The sequence below is a fragment of the Vicugna pacos genome, chromosome 34 (genome assembly GCF_048564905.1).
Source record: "Vicugna pacos chromosome 34, VicPac4, whole genome shotgun sequence".
In the NCBI taxonomy this organism is placed as follows: domain Eukaryota; kingdom Metazoa; phylum Chordata; class Mammalia; order Artiodactyla; family Camelidae; genus Vicugna; species Vicugna pacos.
The window spans coordinates 6,441,504-6,453,654 of record NC_133020.1 but is presented as its reverse complement, the minus strand read 5'-3'; the positions used below and the strand labels follow the sequence as shown (position 1 = coordinate 6,453,654).

General features: G+C 40.9%; 1 long non-coding RNA gene across 1 annotated transcript in view; it reads right to left on the bottom strand.

Moving 5' to 3' along the window:
* Positions 1–10,296, bottom strand: part of LOC116276851 (uncharacterized) — a 32,072-nt gene extending 21,776 nt beyond the window's left edge. Inside the window, exons 1-3 of the long non-coding RNA XR_012066899.1 lie at positions 10,190–10,296; positions 9,644–9,721; positions 2,857–2,971 (exon numbers count right to left, since the gene is read on the bottom strand). This is a non-coding gene — a long non-coding RNA (uncharacterized lncRNA). The remainder of the gene's footprint in view (positions 1–2,856; positions 2,972–9,643; positions 9,722–10,189) is intronic.
* Positions 10,297–12,151: the final 1,855 nt, after the last annotated feature.

The window sequence follows — 12,151 nt, the reverse complement described above, 5'->3', positions numbered from 1 at the left end:
AAGGCGAGTGGTCCATCGGATGGAGTGGGTTGCGGCTTCAAGAAGAAACAAAAGGTATAAAGCAGATAACCAGCTACTGTTCACATGCCCTCTGTGAACAGTTTGATGCATACCTTCCTTTTCTCTTGTGAGCAAATATAGAAGAATAGGAAAATTCCAATGTACCTACTCATGGTGGGTGAATCCCAATACTCAAAACAAAGCATGTCTAGAATCTACATTTCTCTGTGAAAAGGAGATATGTCATACTATATCTGGTGTTAATATGAAGGGACAAAATGTCCCTGTTTCTAATAGGTGGCATTCTGCATCCGTTCAAGACCGGGAAAAAAAAAACCAAACAAACAGAATTTCCCCCCAAAGAATTTGAAGCTACAGGCATAACCCTGAGGATCGGGGCTGAATTCCATACCTAACTTTTGGCAGAGGACATCATTCGTAAAAGATGTTACAAAGATATCCTTCAGATAAAATTCTGAGATGACCCTGTCATTTCTGCCACATCCCTTAACAAATGTTTCTAGCATAGTTCTAGGTGAACGGCATATTCTCAATGAACAGATGATTAATTGCCTTGGAATTAAAATAGTTTGCATTTTCACCAGGCCTTGGCCGTTCACTGGGGAGATCACATATATACATAATGTATACTATGTTACATATATACAACATACAATGACTACATATATGTTTAATATATAATATAAAGATATATTTAATATATCATATTAATACATTTTTTTTAATATTTGAAACTAAAGTAGTGCCTTTGCATTTGGTAACATTCAAAAATTATCTGCAAGGCTTTATATATAAGCTGCATAGCCAGGCTCCAAGAGGGTCCCCCGGGATTCTCACCTCCTTGGTGTGTTCATGCCCTTGTATGTAGTCTTTTCTGACAATGAACCAGTGCTGCTCTACGTGACCAATAAAGTAAGACAGAGGTAATGGTTTAGGTGACTCTGAAGCTGTGCCCTGTCCTCCTGTAGTATTCCCTCTGGGAGGAGTCAGATGTCACACCACGGATGTTCAGCAGTTCTATGGAGAGGCCGATGTAGGGAGAAACTAGGATCTCCTGCCAACAGCTGCCACCAATTTGTCAACCACGTGGGTGGGCCAGCATTAGCCCCGGTCAAGCCTTTGCATGATGTATCAACCTCAGGGGACACCTGAGAGAACCTCTTGTGAAGACAGTCCAGACTGCCCCGGGGAAGGCTTTCCCTAATTCCTGGCCTATGGATAGATACTGTGAGAAATAATACATGTTTATTGTTCTTGTAAACTCCTAAATTTTGGGGGGTTATTTGTTATACAATAATAACTAATATATAAACTAACAAAAAATAATTGAACAAATATATAGCTAAGTAAGTTTAAGAGGAACCTTCTCTTCTGAAACACTAAGTCAACTTTAAGATGTCAACTTAGACCATGTTACCACAAACGGAATACGTTTTCTGGTTCCTTCTTCCTGCTGAGTGTACTATCCTGAGCAACGCATATCTCTAAGGCACTCTCATTTCTAATAATTAAACATTTGTCTTTAGCAATGAGATCTTTGTTACAGACAGAACTACAAACACCGGTTTCTTAACCAGTAGTAAAAACTCAAGCCAGAGCCCAGGTCACCAGTCAAAGAATACAAAGCAGTAGTTAAGCAGTATCTCTCCACCCCACCCAACAGGTTTTCCTTCAAACGCTAAACAGAACTAAACCTTAAAATACACATTTCACAAAAGTGCTGCTGTTCATATATTTTAGAATTTTTGTTGTTTACTTTCACTAAGTAACTTGTGGAGAAGACGTGTGTTGCTGAAATATTTTTAGTTATGTAAACTTCTTGTTAATTGCTAAAGGAAGGGGTTTTTGGAAACCACTCATGCTAATATTTGCTTTCCTGAGCACCAACTGTCCCTTGTTCAAAGGATTCAAAGAAAGAATTTTTAAAAATTGCAAAGAAGGAAGAAAAGGAAAGAGCTCTCTCTCTCTCTCTTTTTTAAAAGAACTACTTTCAGAAAAATTCAAATTGATCTAGGCATTCTCACAAAGGTAACAATGAATAACACCAAGTTAATATTTAAAATTACAGAATTTAACATGAATAGGAAAATATGGCCTCTTTTTAGCTACAGGGTGAAAAAAAAAAAGTCTTATCACATTAAAAATCATTGTTATTCAGAAAGCAGATTAGCCTGGGGCCTGGGGGCATGAGGAATGGGGAGTGAATGCTAATGGGTTCAAGGTTTCTTGTTGGGGTAATGAAAATGTTCTAAAGTTAGATTATGGTGATGGTTGCACAGCTACGTAAACATACTAAAAACCATTGAATTGCATACTAGAAATGGGAGAATTTTGTGAAATATAAATTTATCTCAATAAAGCTATTTTTAAAAATGGTCACTGAGGACCCTGGGAATATTCAGCTAAAGGATATGCAGTGTGCAAAACGTCACCAAAAGATCGGTCCTAATTCAAATGTTTTTTCCCTCCTGCTTCTAAGCAGTTATATGCCCACAACTGAAGCTGAAATCAAATTTTAAGATGCCCCAGTGGTACATTTAGGAACTTCTCTAACAAGAAATACAACTAGGAGGCTTTTTTAAGCTGAAAGTTTTGCTTCACCCTGTACTCAGACAACAAATTTGATACACTTTGAGCTTGCTGTCAGAACTGAAGAGGGAACAGCACAGTTTGCAGTTACCATCAAGGTGAATCTACACTGCAAAACTGAAACTCTTACAAGTGAAAAAAGCATGCTTTCCGCAGACATTATTGTAACCGCAACAAAGTGTATCAGATATTTAACATTTCAATTCTTTCAAAGAATCCCAAAGGAACTGTTTGTCTATAGGTTACCTTATACATATAAGTTGCTCCAAAATATGCAAGTCCATTTTTTTATTTAGTTCACGTTTTTTACTTGTGGCACAGCAACAACAAAATATCCTGTTAATTAGGTTTCGTTGACTGCCTGTAATACAAAAGGTTTTTGAGGGGGAAAGGGTTAATTCTTAATAAGTCAAAGGCCACTCCAACTCAATATATTTGTAAGTTAGTTAAAAGCTTATTAAATAAATGAGGCCCAATTATGTATTTTATTTAAAAATAGAAAATTTATAATAAAAATGTAATATTTAAAGTAAAATATTTATAATGAAAGAAGCTGGAAACAAGACTGCTACTGGGTGATTCCATTTATATCAGGTTCTGGAAAAGCAGAAGCGTAGGAACAGGAAACAGATCAGTGCTTCCCAGGAGCTGTGAGACAAGGGACACTGACTGGACACATTAGGAACTTTCTGGGCTGATGGAAATGTTCTGTATCTTGATTGTGGTTGGCATTATTTGACTCTGTGCATTGTCAAAACTCATGGAACTGTATGTTAAAAGGCATAAACTTCAATGTAAGCAAGCTATAACTTGATATCTAATATAAATAAGTATATTATAAATATTAGATTTAACTATTTCGATCAAAGAGTATGCTGTTAGAGTTAACTAAATAACGCTGAAAATACATTATAACTTCGAAAAAAACTGACACTACAGTCATTGGAGGTTTTATGATGTCCAAAAACTTTTTATCTTCACTGTTGAAAATATGATGAGAAAAAGTTTTTAAAACCCATCTGGATGGAAATTTTAACTCTTTAGGTGAAAATCAGCTCCTACAACGCACATGATCAAATGTTTTACAGGGTACTTAACCTTCATCACTTACTTGATTATCCGTCATTTATTGCATCCTCTTCGAATTCCTCTATTGCTTTTATTATCACAACTACTTAACAGCTACAGTCTGTTAAAGGCCTACTAAGTTCTAACCATTTTCTATTTTCCCTCTTTCTGTCTGTCTGTCTGTCTCTCTATATATAGGAGGGAGTTTTTAAAGTGAATTCATCTTGGTATGTATATACATATATGACAATGTTACACATCTGATAAATAAAATAAGAGAGGTTTTTTTTCAGTTGGAAACTCTCTCTTTTCATTTCTGTTTATCTCTATTTCCCGCTCTAATGGGAGTTGTTTGAGGGAAGGGGCAATGTGATACGTGTGTGTTCGTTTGCAAGCTCTACTGCACCTACCTCAATGTAATGCACAGGGCAGATGCTCACATATTGTTGTACAAAGACAGAACTGGTCCATTAATAGTCACTACCGAGAGTGGTGTGCTATTGTAATACTAATCTTATATCGAAATCTTTTTGGAGGTGTATTTAAGAGTTACAAGGAAGGGCTTCTCCCCGCATCAATAACAAAATTATAATTTATCCTTGAAAGTGATGGCCATTTTATTCTTAAAAAAGCATTTCCACTTATCATGCAAGCCTTGGAAGTATGAACTGTTTCCATTTCAGTGAATTTAAGATGCCATTTGATTGTGGTTGTGATGGCTTTTGTAGATTGGTGCTCAACATCCTTTCCATTATCTTTCTAATGTGCCCATCTATTCTGTAGGGGCTGGAAAGTCTCCTAGATTCCTTGCAGCTGGGTCCTAGAATTTTAGGATCAGCCAGTGAAGCACACTTCTGTAAGAGCTAGTCATCCTTCTGTTGCCTCTGTTCTGGAGGTGTCAGGTTTTTCTGTGACAGCATTAGCACAGCACCCCCACTGTCTAGTCACTAGCTTCAAAGGCAGGGGGTGGTGCATCTATTTTGCTAGTTTGGACTGTAATGAGTATGAAGTGATTGTGAAGCCAGTAGCTGTGGCAGTGGTGCTGTATGTCTGGATCCTGAAACTTCCTGACTGGAGAAGAGGCAGTAGCTACCTGGTGGCCAGTTCTGCAGAGTGGCTTTGTGAATTGTCCTTAAAGCTCAACCTTGAGTCTGCTTCTTCAGCCATTTCAATGGTTCTTAAGCCATTAAAAACCCCGTAATAAATCCTTTCCTGCTTAAACTACCTTGAGTAGATTTTATTCTCTATAAATGAACCCTGACCAATACAGAAATGAAATGGATTACAGTCATCTAGAGACAAAAATTAAATGGATGATAGCACAATACTGTCAATCAATATGATGATCAAAATGAATCCTGAGCCTCACCGAAAGGAATGGTTTACACTGTAAGTTTAGATGGATACTGTCTATTTGTAATCTAATGAGCTCCCAAGAGAAGGCCAGATACTGCACGTAAACTGAACACTGTCCGAAATCAGAAAGCATTGATCAGGACCTGTAAATTTACTATTCTTTCCTTTCGATAAGCACAATTTAAAAGTGGTATTAGGCATGATTAAGCTGAAGTAGGAGCGTGGGAAATAAGTGACTGACTCACAAGAAAAATAGTATTTTTGAATGGAAACTTTTCTCAGATACACTAATTTTATGAAAATCTACTGATTTCATTAGTCACAAGGAGTCTTAAGCAAAGTCTGTGAGAAGCTGAAGCTCCCCCCAAAAGGCTGACCCCCAAGAACTAATGGAGAAGACAGCTGAGTACTGGAGTAGCAGAGGAGCCCTTCATGAACAGTGTTCCTTGGCGGGGGCGGCGGGGGTGTCTAAAATCAAACACAGAGTTCAAGTGTAAAATTTCACTTTGAAATCGTATAATTAATTGACGCTAGCCAACCTACTGCAAAGGATTCTGAATGATGGGAAGAAAAAAACAGCCTTAAAATAAAGACTTCGATGACGATGATCTGTTTTGAAGCATGTTTTTCTTGAAGGGTAGTTACAGCCACCATAACAACTTTCATGATGCTTTAACTTAAAATAGTTAAAAGGAAGTCTTACAGTACTGCCCAGGTGTACAGGTTACGTCAATGAGGAATGTGTCAGGAACGTGGAACTGCTATTTTAAAAAAGCTGACGCGATCCTACAGTATACTAACTGAAATAGGACATGCAAAAACCATGAAGTAATTTTTCCCAATATATGCACGGATGGTCAAACCCTTATTAGAAACTCACATCCAGCCTAAGGCTTCATAATTTTAAAAGAATGTGGAGAAACTGGAAAGGGAACAGAGTATAGCACAAAGACTTGATTAAGCTAGAAAACAGGGCATAAACATGGTAAGGAATGGGAACTGCTGTCATTTAGCCATAAGAAGGCTACGTGGTCTTACTATGTCACTTAGTGTTCTTGGCTATAAAAAGAAAATAGACAAATTACATCTAGAAGTCCTAACCACCCAGACAGTAACAGCATAGAATTAAATAAAATAGGAACATAAGGTTTGCAGCAACAATCAGCAGAGTGAGAACGGGTCCTGCCATGTGATTCCAAAAGGGCCGCCCAGATCAGCTCAGAGAATCCCCACAGTGGGAAACCACCAGACAAACGGAGCTCTGGCTGAACGACAGAACTCCTACGATGTCTGTGGATTACTAGATAAATACTGAAATATTTCACTATAGGAAGAGCTATTCCAACTACTTCTTATCATGGGGAAAACCATCAATGGGGAGGCCAGCACACTGTACCTGTTGTGGACATTTACAGAAGCAGAATAACTAATTCACATAGACATCTACTTAGCTCTATCAGCAAGTTACAGCAAGTTTGGTGAATAATTGTGTAGGGCAATCTTGACATGTACTGACAGATTTGAATATCCAGTAGTAGTACTTATACTTTAAAGCTAGGATCCATGCCAACAGGAAAAAAACAACAACAAACTACTGGCTCCTGGGTCCCTGTCTACCTTCTGTGAGGGATCTGCCTTGCCATAGTCTCCATGTTTTAAAGAGTCATCTTGGTCATTAGGCTGGTTTCTAAAATAAACTAGGCTAGGATTAAAGATAGCAAAACAGCAGGTGGCTGTATCAAATGCCAATGACTACTTCTTTTGAAATCTTCTAAAATATTTTGATAATAAAATGAGGGATTTTAATTATTTCCTCCTTGACCCTCCTCAAAAAAAGCATGATTGATGGACAGAACAATGCCTCAGACCCTGGATCACCCTGATGACCACACATATCAAGATACAGGTTTTCTACAGAACCACAGTTCAGATTCCTGGAAGGAAGATGTTGGGGGAGTCTGGAAGGGAGACAGCTGGCAGTAGAAAAGAGGTGTTACTAGAGACGATCTGGATGTTTTCTGGAACTAGCTATAACCCTGATGCTTTAACTCTGCCCCTTACAGAAGCTTAGAATTCCAAGTAAAATTGCTATTAAAAAAAAAAGTGTGAGGAAATGTCTTCTTAGTCCAAATGAAGAATAAAATGCACAATTATCCAATGGTTTTGAAATACTTCCAGGATACTGTTTGCATAAGCAGGCAAGATGAGAGTTTCATACGTTCCCCATTAATCTACTTCTTTTTCCTCATGCCAAATCAACTTGACTGTTTACGCTCAGATCTATTTTCTCTCCTTCTTCTGCTTTGTTCTTCCTGCAAAAGGCCAAACACAGCAAGCCACATTTCCCAGGCCCCATGCCAACTAGCTCCTAGTTAGGCTTGGCCAACAGAGATAACAGGTCCAGGGGAGGGCATTTCCCTCTCTTCGCTTTAGGGATTACATCTCTTTCGTGGGCCAGCTCCCGCCAGGCAACCACAGTTCCTAGACTCTGGACATCACCTGTCCCTTTGGTCCCTCTTGTCTTAGGGGTAGTACCTTGCTCCTCCTGATCTCAGGATTTCCAGCTGTTTCCTATTTGCCCTTCTATTTTACACCCTTTGCAATAGTTTCCATGTTAAACTTCTTCCATGAAACTCCCTGGCCTGGGTTTTGTTTTCCTGATCAGACACCAACTGACAGAATTCTCTCTATCCAACTAGTGACCACGCCTTGCCCGCTTTTGAATCCATTTCTCTTCATCCCTTGCTCACTGTCCTAATGCAGGTCATCACCTCTCACCTGAACTAAATCTAATATCCCCATTTCTAGTCTCTTGACCTTCAGTTTAGCTCCCTGTAGAGAACTTTTCTCCACTGCGGCCAGAGCGAGCTTCCTAAAACTTTGTTCCTAACCTTCCTCAACCCCCTTCACCTCACACAAGAGCTAAGTGCCTTAGTGTGACAGACAAAGCTCTTCACAACCCATCTCTTTCCCTGGGCCAACCTCACCTTTGGCTTCTCAGTGTCTAGTAACACAAAATTAATGACAACATTGGCTCACACACCCACTCACACACACACATCCTGCTTTCCAGCTCTCTGCTCTTTGCAATAGGATTTCCTCTCTATCTGCTTGTGGATGACTAGCCCTCCTTCAAGCCCAAGGATGTCTGTTCTAGAAAGCTTCTGTGAGGACCCAGGCCACCAAGCTCCCTCTGCCTATTTTTATGATTGCATTTGCCATATTTTATTCACATATGCCATCGTGAGTCTCTTCCACCTAGGGAGAGTCTCTCACAGGCCCCAACCATGTCTTACTCATCCGTCTCTGCGTCTGTGCTTCCTATCAAGAGATGCTGGCTGCAGGGAACTGAGCTCATACCCCACGCACCGTGGCAGGCCAACGTAGGAACCCTTGAGTTATCCTACCTTCCTTCTCCTTTCCCACCACATCCAACTAGTTATCTAGTTTTAATTCTACCTCAGAAATTGCTGATACCTTTACCCTTCTCTTCTCTCGCACCCCACAGCCACTGCCCCAATCTTCTAAGTCATTGTTTGGAAGCTGTCTTCAACCATGACCCATGATGAGAAATACATTTTGTATCATGACGCAGGATATGCATTCTGCAGTTCAAGTTTTGAACCAAGTCACTAAGATACAATTTTCAAAACGCAACCAAGCAAAAACTCATGATTTAAATCTAATAATTATCCATTTTCATTCAAAAAATTTTTCCAGGTTATAAATCCTGTATTACACTCAATGGCTTCAACCCTGTCATGCTTTGTATCCAAAATGATGGTGGCTCTATTAAAACATAGACACTTACGCTAAGTTTTAAGTAAATCCGCTTTGTTCATGCTGAAGATGATTTAAGTCTATTGAAGTGAATTTATTAAAAATTCAAGCTGTCCATAAAATTTATGTATAACAAACAAGTAAATCAGACAGAAGTTTTATGAACCATTGATCCTCATTACATTAGACTCTAATATTTTTTTTCATTTAAGCCTATTTTTTCTAAAGACAAGAGCAACCCATTAAAATCATTTTAAGATCCACTTACAGGTTGTGACCCGCAATTTGAAGACCACTGTTCCAGGCTTTCTTGACCACTTGCTTGAACTACTACAGTCGCTTCCCTGCCTGAGTCCTTGTCCCCAGTCTCGCTTCCATGCAGTTACCTTTCTAAAAGGGACAAATCTAACTGTGTCACTTTTCTCCTAAAAAATAAATGTCCTGGCAGTCTGACTCATCACTACCTATAGAATGAAATCCCTATTTCTTAGTATATGACATATAAAGAGGATCAGGATCAGACCTGGTCTCACTTTTGACCCTTATCTCCACCCACTGCCATCACCCTCTCCACTTCCCCGTGCACCTTTCACCTTTCCCCTCACTTACTGGCACCTTCCCAGCTCCATCCTTTTATCACTGCTGTCTCCTCCACTGGACGTGTCCTCCCCCTCCTGATGGATCTGCTTATTCTATTTCTTCTCCAAGACCCAAGGATCAATGTCATTACTTCTTTATGTCTCCTTCCTCTCTGACAGCTCCATCACCTGTGCTCCCATCTGACCATGTGGCATTCTCATAGCTGCTTGATGTGAACTTTAACATGTACCTGTGTCATTTTCCTGAAAATAAACCTCTTGAGGGCAGAATCTTGGTGCTCTTAGAAGAGATAATGAGTATAAAATACCTGGAATAAAAGTTGGCAGGATCAATAAATATAAATTCCTTTTCTCTTTCATTCATCTTTGTGCCCTATCACCTACCCACATGATACTCAATAAATATGTATTGACCTCCAGTCCATAACTTAATGACTTATATTTATAATTACATAGTATATTACTAATACCCTACATTTCTATAGCATTTTACATTTACATCTTACACAAGATTTCTGAAAATACACCCCACTGGTTGTCAAAACCAGTGGACAAATGGAACCCTACTTTACCGAGGAGGAAGCCAAGGACAGACCCAGAAAAGCTATACCATTAACCAAGGCCACAGAGCCAAATTCAAATCCAGCCCCGACTCCAAAGCCATCTGCATCTTGTTTTCTTTTGGGCCGAACTAGTCCAGGCCATTAATGCCTCGCAGCCATCCCTCTGCCTGCAGAGCCCTGCCCAGACTCAGCTCTCATTAGCCTCCAACTTACACCTTTCCACCTCCAGTCTTGACTCCTCCCGGGATTCAGTCCCACTTTTTCAGAGACAACCTGAATAAAGTTCCTCTTCTGAAGATGGCTTCCCCCTAGAAACGATCTGGGGAGACATATTTCTCCTTGAAAAAAACAGCAACAAAACAAAAAACACAACAAAAACACACCATCAGAGAAAAAACAAATGTGAGGCAGTTTGCTCACTAACAACAGTGTCAGTGAAAAATCAGGCACAGGCTTCGTAAGGTGTTTTTTTTTAAACACAGCTGTAGTGAAGCGGCAGGCCTGAAGGAACCTGCTGTAAATATCTTTCACTTTCACTTACCTGCAGGATAAAGGATGACAAGGATGGCAGGCACGACGCTCCATTTCAGCAAGTGGAGGGAAAGACAGTCCAGGTTTACCCCATGCCTTTTCTGTCCTGGGGACTTAATGTACATTTTGACTTAAGCCTTTCGTCTCCAGTCAATCTTACACATATTCCTGACTGTCTCCTACTCTGTGCCTTCCGCTGGGCCAGGCACGAGGGACAGAACAACCCCTTCCTTGTGGAACTGCAGCAGTTCTCAACCTTTCTTCCCGTAACACCCCCAGGGACACAGCACGTCATTAGTAGCACGGGCTCATTGAGTCCTGATTGTTACCACACACTCATGGCAGACTGGGAATGGTGAGGGGTGGGTGGGGTTTTGAGGTGCAAGAGGACAAAGCACCCTGAGTGATTCTGATGCACTCCCCCACTACCTAAAGAAGGACTTAGATTCAGCACAGTTAAAAGACACTCAGGATACAGTGCATCGGCACTGTGATGGGAAAGCACAGTTCTTTGTGCACCCGTGGAGTTGGGTGGAGGTCAGAGCTTTCTGGAGGAAGTGACAGACGAGAACTGAAAGAGTAGGAGCTTTTTGTCAGAAGAACGGGCACGGGAGAACGGGCACGGGGATGAGATGACACAGTGCGGCAGCATTTTCAGAACAGCCTCTGCTGAAGCTCAGGGAAACAACAAAAGAATCTGGCACCATTAGAAGAATTGAAAGAATTTAAGAATGGCTGAAAGGTGGAGTACATCGAGGGGAGCAGCTAGAGACCTATCTGAGCACGATCTTGAGTGGCTCTGAAACCCGTGCCATACTTCACTTTGAGTGCAATGGGAGCCACTAAAGAGGACCAAGGGAGGGGTTCCGGCTGCACGGTGGAGGTTTTAGGGGCTGGTAGCCAGAAGGCAGCTAACAACCTGACCTAGGAGATGACCATTCATTGATTGTATAACCAACACAATCAGGGAAAGGGGAATTAGCCAGACTTTGGCTTGAATAACTGGGTGGGGATGTGCAGAGGCAGGGCCTACTTTTTGTCATAGGCGCCTGGGAAACAGATAATGAGCAGTTCAGTTTGGAACATTTAATTTGAGGTGTCCATGTGGGGATGTTCTGTATACAGATCTGGAGCTCAGGAAAGAGACCTGGGCAAGGGACAAAGACTTCAAACAGTAAAAAGGGCCATGACCTGGGTAAAATCATCCAGGAGAGCGTGTTGAAGAGACTGGCCCTAGGAGAGAACTTTGAGAAACACCAGCCTGCAGAAGACTAGAGGAGGCAGAGGTGACAGCAGAGGGGAATGTCAGGGGCAAGGATGCCACTTCACAGATGAGGAAACTGGGTCTCACCCTCCACAGCTGGTCTAAGGCCTTCCAGCTGGGATGGGGCACAACTGGCCTTCAACTTCTATCGGGCGCCTGGCTTTCAAATCACTTGTTTCTATTACATAAAATTGTAATGATGCACACAGGAATAACCTCCTCCCCCTGAACTTGTCCTCATTTGAATTTCCCTTTCCAGACACCAGTCACAGACCAGTTTCCCTTCCCTAGCTCTCTCCTGCCTAGATGACAGTGATGAGGGATAAGACAACCAAAAGGAAAAGCAAAAACAGGACTCACCCGACCTTGACCTAGGCTAA